Genomic DNA, 8,736 nt, shown 5'->3' on the forward strand with positions numbered 1-8,736 from the left:
CAAAGGAGGAGGCAGCATATGGGCCCAAGTGTGATCAGTGCATCTATTTAATTATGCTTCCACTTTGCTTCATGAATTCCCGAAACTACCTTTATTTGTGTAAATGTGTTTATTGCCTGCTCTTACAGCAGCTGTTGTGTGGGCACATGTGTCCTGTACCATATTGGTTTCAGGAGAAAGGACTGAATACTGTTTGGTAAAAGGAAAGAGTTACATTTTCAATACTAGGGCATTACATCAGGTCATGGGGATATAACAACTGTAAAAGTTCCTCTCATATACTTTAAATTAAGCACACGTTGCTTGCTTTATCTTGCAAGTCTCCCTTATTGTTTTTCTTTCGTTGCTTTTGAGTATTTTTTGTCTCTCTTCCAAACGTTGGAATGCTTTAAATAAGAGTGTTCTAATGCCGTTGGAGCGTTCACTTGCAAGGTTACAGTAAATTTAATCTTGATTTTGTTAGCATAAATAAAATGATTTTTTTTTTTTTTATCTCCTCCTATATATGGAAAAATCCAGGCTGTTAGAACCAAGAATTGTTTGAGCAGGAACTGTAGCAGCTGTACTTCTATTATACATGTGTAAGTGTAGCCTCGGGCTCTCTTACACTGTGGAAAGAAAAATTACTAGGAGCTTTTAAAACCTCTTTATAGTTTTGTGAGAAGAGGGAAAGAATGGAATATATTCCTCTCCCCCCCGCCAAATAAAACCCAAATAATTTGGTTTTAGATCTGTCTTAGAAAACAGAGATGCTCTTTCTCATAATTGTGTAACAATACCATTACAGAGCAATTTCCCTAAAAACAAGATAAAGGTGACAGTGTGTAACACTGAAGAATGTTTTATTTACATGTAATTGTTTTCCCCTATTTTGGCTCACCTGTTTCACTTAGCTATACAGTGAGCCACAATTAGTTTTTCTAGTTGGTATCTGCAGCAGATTTTCTATTCTCTAGTTTTTCATTTTTCAAAGTGTATGAAACAGGATCTTGAAGCAGATGAAACTAATTTTGATTCAAAACTTCTGTCCAAGTGTTGCTTTTTATCCACAGAAGTACACACCTTTTATCGTGACCTCTCTGAATACGAGTTTTCATTATTTGGATCACTTGTAAATATGTTGTATTCATAACCTCATGTGATGATGAGGAGTTTTCAAATATAAATAGTACCAATACATTTCTTCTTGTTGTCCTATTTTTGATTGTAGTATAGTGAATGATCTGTCATGCTTTTTGTTTAACGGTTAGCGTTAGATTCATAGATCTCTTAATATTTTAGCATTTCATTGTTGAAGCAGGAGAGGGCAGCAAAAGTTCATTTTTCCCCATAGGAATGCTCTGGTTCATTATTGTTTTTAAACTCTAGATGCATTTAACTATCTGTGGGTAGGGGGAAAAAATGAAACATTTTTTTATATATATTAAAAGGTGCATATGAAAATATATAGACTGGTCTAAGCAGACTGTGAAAAATGTCTTCTACTCTACATCAAAGTAATAATAAAAATATCTTCCACCTTTGGATAAAGTGCAAGCAGGTCTTTAACCTCTTGGATTCAAATGTCATTCTTTGGAAATAGCTTACTTTCTTAAAAATGGTATCAAAGAAACTCAAACTCAATGGTGCTCCCAGCTATAAATGTGTAATCTTCCTCTTTTGCACATGCTCAGGAGGTTCTGTACTGTGGGTGCATCTAAATAAAGAAGCAATGAAGTGTTTTCCAGGTGCTTGGCTTTTTTTTCCACCTCCTCCCATCTAAACTCCGTGTACCTTCTCAGCAGTGAACTTCCAGCTGTCAGCTAGCTGCCCTTCTGTATTAAATGAAAGGATGCTCGTGTGAGGAAAACGACCCAAACCATTAAAAGTTTCTGCCAGAATTGCCGTTGTTGACTTCCAGTTTTCATTCAGGTTTTTTTTGAGAGGCCCATCCTAGGATGATGAGCAGCCTCCTGCCGCGTGCAGCCGCACCGGTGGGGGAAGTGAGGAGCAGTGGATAGAGCAGAACAGGCAGTAGGTGCGCCGCATCTTCTCTGAACTCTTTGAGCCTTATCCTTTGCAGCTGGTAAAGGAACAACACTCAACGCGAGATGCCCGAGACGGTCGCTTCCGTGGGAAACACCCTCTGGAGAGAACTGCAGGGAGAGGCTGGTAAGGGATAGTGTTCATGCGCAGCTTTAACAGGCGCGCGATAGACACGGATGCTGCAATAAAACTGGAGACCATGTCTGTTAAACAGCTACTTCCGCTTTCAAAATGCCGGTTTTCTACGTGAATTATTCCAATAACCTATTTCTTAAACATTCTTTCCATTCTGAATTTTGCCAAATTGATTTTTCAGCAAGTGGATCTTGCATGCCTTTGTTACAAGAGCTCATTATCAGAAATCTCTTTAATACTTGTAAGACAGTATTCAGATCACTTTTTAATACCCTCATGTATAAACCAGTTTCTTTAGTTTGTTATTGCAAGGCAAGTATTTTCCAATGAAGCTGTTTAAAAACAATTAAAATTAGAACTTAAGCTAAGTTGGCCTTCAGGCCAACAATTTAGGATTTGTCTTCCATTCTTGGAAAACAGAGAACAACCTTTAAAGGACTGGAATTAAAAACTTAAAAAGCAATTTTCTATTTTTTGTAATGATAATTGCTTTGCTAATTTTTTGTCTGTGTGTATTCCTTGGAAGGAAATTTTGGTTTCTCATGTTACAGCAGAGCTTCTGGTTTTATCTTAACAGAGTTTGGGCCCCAGATCAGAGGTCCGTGGCCTGCAAAGGCTGGGGTTTTTATGCAGATAAAAGCTGTTCCCAGGGCTATATCCAATTACCACTTCAATATACAGTAAAGCAGTACTTTGGGTATTAAACTAGAAAGAGATATAAGGTCTTGCATTATGAATTCAAAGCTATCTGTGTATTTAAAGATTAAATGCTGAAGCTGAGGCAAATACACTGGGTTTGCTAATAAATACCTTGCAGGGAAACGTACTGAACCATTGCATGCCTCCTTGGAAGTTCCTGCCACATGAAAAATGTTTTACTGACAGTTACATATATATTTTCTTTGTTCCTATATATTTTTTCCTCATTAATTTAGTCCATTCAGTACCTTTTTCCCATAAATGGCAGATGGCATAAGGGATTAGGGATCACTTAAGGAGAACGAAAAGCTTATGATATATGGAAAAAAAAATATGTTACTAGACAGTGGCTCATGCCCCTGATACCCATTTGAAAATGTCTGGGAACTTCTTTTGCATTATTCCTGAATCTGGGGAGGTCTGAAGAGAGCATGAGAAAGGCAGTATGGCTAAGATATTCCATACAGCTTCTGAATCCTGTCATAAAAATGAAGCAAGTTTTTGATCGTGTCTGAAGACTCTGCACTTCACCTGCGGAGAAAGCAGCAACCCAAGATGGCAAAGTTCATAGAAAGCATCTGGACGGTGGCTGGCGCACTGAGGATAGATACGCCAACCTGCCTGCTGAAGCAAAAAGATGTTCAAACACAAAACTGGCCTGAGATTGACCAAGGAAAGATGTTGCATTGGTACAAGGACGTGTGCAAACTTCTGGCAACAAAAGGCAGCAGTTACCATCAAAGTCTTTTTGGATACAAAAGGCTCTGGTCAATTTTGGGAAAAATCTCTCATTTCTTGTAATTGCCTCATGCTCTTGTGTTTTTCCCCAGCAGTCACGCAGCCGTTCTGGACCCTTGCAGTAGTAGGAAGAAATTTCTTCTGACAGTTAGTTTTGCCTGTTAGATATTCAACCATTTAGGTTGAAATTTTGCATTTGTCCTAGTACTTCTCGTCAAGCAGATATGGTTTATCTGTGTGAGCAAAACTGGTCAAACAGTCCGGCACAGGTTTGGATATCTCTTACTATTAATTCTGTGAAATGTACTGAGTACGACTAGAGTTTGTGATCATCTAATGCCCGTAAGGCTGTGAGATGGCTTCTACACGTTTTCCAGCAATCTCTTTGACTGTGCGGATAAGGTGCATAAGAGGAAAATAGATGTATAACTTAAATATCAATACCAGCACATTTTTTTTTTCTTGGGTGATGGTGGCTTGGTTGTTTTTGTTTTTTAAACAAGGATGGGCTTCTGCTTTATACACTCTTTGTTTCAGGTATCTTAGTCGGTAGGCTAAAGTCTGCTGTCGATGCATCTCAAAGCAGACTGAAATTTGGCAGAATGAGCTCGGTGCTTTGCTGGAGCAAGGAAAGGTGGAATTCAGACGGTGGTAACTAGTTACTAGTCCAAAGGCCATTTCACAAGCACGAAAGGATATTATTGCTGCTTGCTGTACACGACGCTGCTCGGACAGTGATCGTTAGCGTGGTTAGTGATCGCACCGCGGATTCCAAATGTCCGTTCTGACCTGATTGAAAAAGCTCCTAGGACTATACAGGAAGCAACGTTGTCTTCTGTAACACAGTAAGCTTTGCTGCCCTCCCTTTAATGTTGCGCTGTTAAGAGCTGCCAACCTCTTGCAATAAGGCTCCTCAAACGCGAGCACGAAGGCCTACAATGACTTTCACAAGTTCAGCAAAATTTGTTGTTCTATTCAAACACCTCAGAAGGGGGCCAGGGTTGTTGGCCATGGAAGAATGGGTATTTTGGCCTTATCTAAGCAAACGGTTTCCCATATGATACAACTATGTTGGTCTTGGCTAAAGATCTGAGAGGCTGCGAGTGGCTCTTTGAAGCTTTGTTCTAACTGGACCTCCTAACTCTTACTGCTTTAGGAGAAACTGGGATGGAGTTTTCCAGTTGAAATGCTGTTTCTGTAATGACCTCCAGTCTACTAACTCCCTCTGAAGTTATCAGCTTGAATTGTTAAAAGGCCCATCACCTGCTTCAGATCTCATTGCTATCTGTTTGGCTATTCAGGCCAGTGCAAAATGGGGGCTTGAGAGAAAATTTGTTGGTAACGTACTTTGAAAATGCTCTATGCTATTTGCACGAATGCTCTATGAATTTAGAAATGCTGCTTCAACAAATGCTACAGATCAGCTAAAGTTATAGAGGATAAGAGACTTGATTTGACAGCTTGATATAAGATTACAAGGGGAATGTTTTTTTTTCCTTTCCCCTCCTCTTTTTCTCCCCCCACCCCCAACCTATTTCTGTTTTTTCTTGTTCTAGAGATAATTCTGCTCATGGTAAATTTGAGTATGTGCAACATGGAAACCAAGTGAGAGAAAAAAGTAGCTGCTTTCAGTGAAGGTTCACGTAAGTTCCCCTTACAGCAACATCCTTAGCGCTGCTCCCTTGTGCCCCACTCTTTGCTCATAAGTTGATGTCCAGATATCCCCCAAATCTCCCAGAAATACCATGCCTTAACTTAGGGGTGTGGGGGATCATTATCAGCAGAGGTCAGATCCTTGTAGGGTCCCTGAGCCTTTTGGATCCTAGTTCGCTCCTGCTAACAGTCTAAACAGGAAGCAACTGCAAAAATTCTTGCTGGTTTTGTACTTTTTTTGCAGAACATGGGAGAGCAGAGGTGGCCGCCTGTGGCTGGCGACATTTTAGTCCATCAGCTTTTTCCCACAGGTGTACGTTTATCTGAATTTTGATCTGGTTTTATCGCAAAGGGCAAGTGTTACTAACTTCCTCCAAGGCAATCCAGCTAACAGAAGCTGGGTGTCCGGCGTCCCTCTCCGGTACGGCTTCTCAGTACACCTTGCAGGAGCAACGTCCGAGGCGGCGACTCTGACGTACGGAAGAGCTTGACCAGTGCAGAAACCGTGGAGGGGAGAGGAGAACTGCAAGCAGGTAAGTACGCATGGCATGCCAGAGGCTTTGTTTCCGTAGGAAACTTCATGGTAAAGGGATAATGGGCTACTTTCCTGGATTCTGAGAAGTGCTATTACAACAGCAACTCCCCTGATTTATATCAAGTGCTTTGGACTTGTTTGACTCAACCAGAGGAGGCCCAAGCATTTAACCACAGAAGCATGATGTCTTGCAGAAGGTGCTCAGGTATGTTCAGAGTCTACTTCTTAGCTCGCAAATTCACCCTCTAGGAAAAGAGATTAACTAAATTAGATAGATTGAGAAACTCCTCTTTTTTTTCCTGTTAATTGAGCACAATTTATATCCCTATTAAATCCACTGCCATTAAACAGCTTTCTTTTTCTCTTTTCCTATTCTAAATTACCAAACCAGTCTCAAATCCTTGGCAATTAAATGTATATAGAGCATAACTTAATGGAACAGCAGTCAACCTATTACTGCAATTTGAAATCTAATAATTAAATGTAAATGCTTGGCTTCATTGTCTAGGAAAACAGAACCTATAAATAAGCTATTTAAAGTCATACTGATAATTTCTTTTGATCAGGCTTCGATTAGTCCTTGATGAAGGATATCCTCTTTTGGTTGCATCATTAATGCAGCAGGGAGTGTTAGCAAGAAATCACATCTTGCAGGAATAAATGACAGCTCAGATTTCAATACTTAAGTTGTCTTTTTCACACAAGCTTGATTTCGTGTGCTGCTTGTCCAAGCTTCATATGTTATGGTAGGGTGATTCCAAAGCAGAACTGGGAAAAGCATTATGTTTGGATGCTTTATTGAACAAAAAAAACAGATGAAACCTAAGCATTGCCGTTACTCTTTCCAGTCCCAAGGATGTGCAAAGCACAGGTAAGGTGCAGGGGCAGTGGTTTAAAGCTTGTTGTGGAAATACTGGAAACCAGTTTAAATTGTATGACCTTACTTCCACGCTGACTTTTCTCCCTCTGTGCTGCCTGACTTGGCAGTGTTGAAGTCCCCGAAACACAGCTTTGAAATGTATTTTCCCTTTCTGTAATCTTGATGTGTGTTCACGTGCTGTCCGGTCCCTCCATTATCCATGCTGATTTATTCACAGTCATATATTTGCCAAGTAACTTCTTATTGTCTGAAAATGTTTCTTCAGCAGTCTGCAGGGTTGGAGCAGTTGTATTTTTGCCTGGAAAAAAAGAGGATGGGGCAGACGTGGGGAGGAGAAGGGTGTCGAGCAGCCCTGTGCCCGTGGGGAAGGGAAGGGGGCAGCTGTGTTGTCCTTCCATGTCCCATCCCAGGATCCCAAAGCAGCAATCCTGCCCAGCCCCAGTGCCCCAGGTCTCACTGTGCCCCTCCCAGAATGCTTCCCAGAGCTCTTTGGTCACCTCCTGATCCTTCCTTGCCCCCAACTTGGCATGCAGCTTTCTCATTCACTGCTTTCTCTTATCAGAGAGCATCTTTAATTCACTCTACTCCAATTTTTCTCCCTTCCCTCAAGAGGCAACTGTTGCTCCCCATTGCCAAATCCACTGCAGCCCCAAACTGTGTGCCTCTAACTTGGAGCCCCTGGACCTGTTAGCTGTAGTTGCCTCATTTCTGAGGCTGCTCCTCCTGCCTTTCAGAGCTTGTATCCTCATGAGCCACCGTGCTGTTGGACCCCGGCAGGTCAAGTCACCCCTCTTGCCTGGCCCTCCTACAAGAAACCCTCCACCCTGCTGACATGAGGGTTTGAAAGAGCTAGACATAGTGAGTAGGTAATGATCCAAAATCAGCCAGATGCTCAGAGGTGAGGAAAAAGGGATGTGTGCAGAACCAGTGATGTAGATGATCTTCAGAAGTTCCTTCCAACTTCATCTGTTCTGTGACTTTATTGAGTTAGTCGTGAATGGAATTTGGCAGGAAAGGATTCTGTTTCTTTGTCTCAAAAATCCAAAGCTTCCCCCCCCCCCGCCACTAGCTTAAGTTAAAGGAATATAGTAATATTTTTACCCTGGGTACACTCCTGCTTGCTTGAATGAGAGGGGCCTTCCCAGCAGAGACACCAAAGTAGAGAAATGCTATGAGACAGATGAGTACAATCCTTCTGGAAACTGCAAGACTTAATTTTCTTCCGGCTGGAGTCAGTGATGGTCACATTGCTGTCAACAAAGTAAAATAAAGGTCTGTGAGGTTATTGGACAAATCTGCTGTGTCTATATGGGAAACTGGGTAGTACAAACAGCAGTGATATGGACTCAGCTACCTTTTCCTGCAGTAAATTTGCCCTGTTAATCTCATCTGCTCTTCCGTGTGTATTAGCTGTATGACCTCTAGGAAGCTACACGTCTTAGAGATGCACCCAGCTCTACAGAAAGCCTGAAAAGATTCATGCTGCATTACTTGAGAGCAGTGTGTGAGCGTGCAGTTCAACGTTTAAGAACAGACACAAAAACTTCCTTGACATTAAGTAGAGGTAGTTCGTGTCTAGACAGCCTCAGAAAATGTCTATGTGCAAAAGAATTTGGTTGTGAACTGGGCACCCTTGTTAAAAAGATAATATTCTGCTGCAAGGAGATTTAAAGGAACTTTTCTGTTTTTCAGTGCAGGTAAGTACTCTTTTCTGGTGTACAGGCAGTTGTTATTTTATGACCAGTGTTACTAAGCCACTGTTTCTCCTCTGAGACTCTCCATTATTATTACTTAGAAGAAACTGTCTTGAACAAAACCTGCTGACTTAGATTTTGGTTTGAGAAAACAAGGAAATTAACCAATGTAACTTAACATCATGACGCTAAGAAGCGGGGTACATACTGTCCGTATTGGCACCCTGTAATGGACTGACGCTTTATAGACCGTGGAAGAAGTTAGTTTGTATGAAATGCAGTGCTCTGTGCCTTATCTACCAAGGAGGAGAATGGGAAAACTGGAGAAGAAAGAGGTTTTGGAATAAAATTTTGTAGTTGGTAGTGCTACAATGAGA

The sequence above is a fragment of the Rhea pennata genome, chromosome 5, assembly GCF_028389875.1.
Source record: "Rhea pennata isolate bPtePen1 chromosome 5, bPtePen1.pri, whole genome shotgun sequence".
NCBI classification, from domain to species: domain Eukaryota; kingdom Metazoa; phylum Chordata; class Aves; order Rheiformes; family Rheidae; genus Rhea; species Rhea pennata.